Source organism: Acanthisitta chloris, unplaced genomic scaffold (assembly GCF_000695815.1).
Source record: "Acanthisitta chloris isolate BGI_N310 unplaced genomic scaffold, ASM69581v1 scaffold25187, whole genome shotgun sequence".
NCBI lineage: Eukaryota > Metazoa > Chordata > Aves > Passeriformes > Acanthisittidae > Acanthisitta > Acanthisitta chloris.
Genome location: NW_008684660.1, coordinates 7295 through 7548, shown reverse-complemented (window position 1 = coordinate 7548; position 254 = coordinate 7295). Strand labels below are relative to the sequence as shown.

The 254-nt window shown below is 65.0% G+C and overlaps 1 protein-coding gene across 1 annotated transcript in view; it reads right to left on the bottom strand.

Moving 5' to 3' along the window:
- The window catches only part of MYO1D (myosin ID), a gene marked incomplete at both ends in the record, with an annotated part of 32291 nt that overhangs the window by 24929 nt on the left and 7108 nt on the right, over positions 1–254 (bottom strand). The window lies entirely within an intron of this gene.

Here is a 254-nt window from a genome sequence, read left to right as displayed (position 1 = left end):
CCACACGCCCCGCGCCGCAGCAATGCAGGAGCGCGAATAATTCCGCTGTCACTATGTGTTAGAGCAGCCTGGGCAGCACAGCACGCGGGCAGGGCCCGCGCCTCGATTGGCTGCAGATGACATCATGAGCTGTCAGGCACAGCTCCTTTATCCCGGAATTCCAGGGATGCGGCATTGGATGTGCTGCAGCTCCCTCTGCGGGAGCGGGAGCGGCGCTGCCTCTTGGGCTGGAGGGACAGCCCCAAACCCCCCCC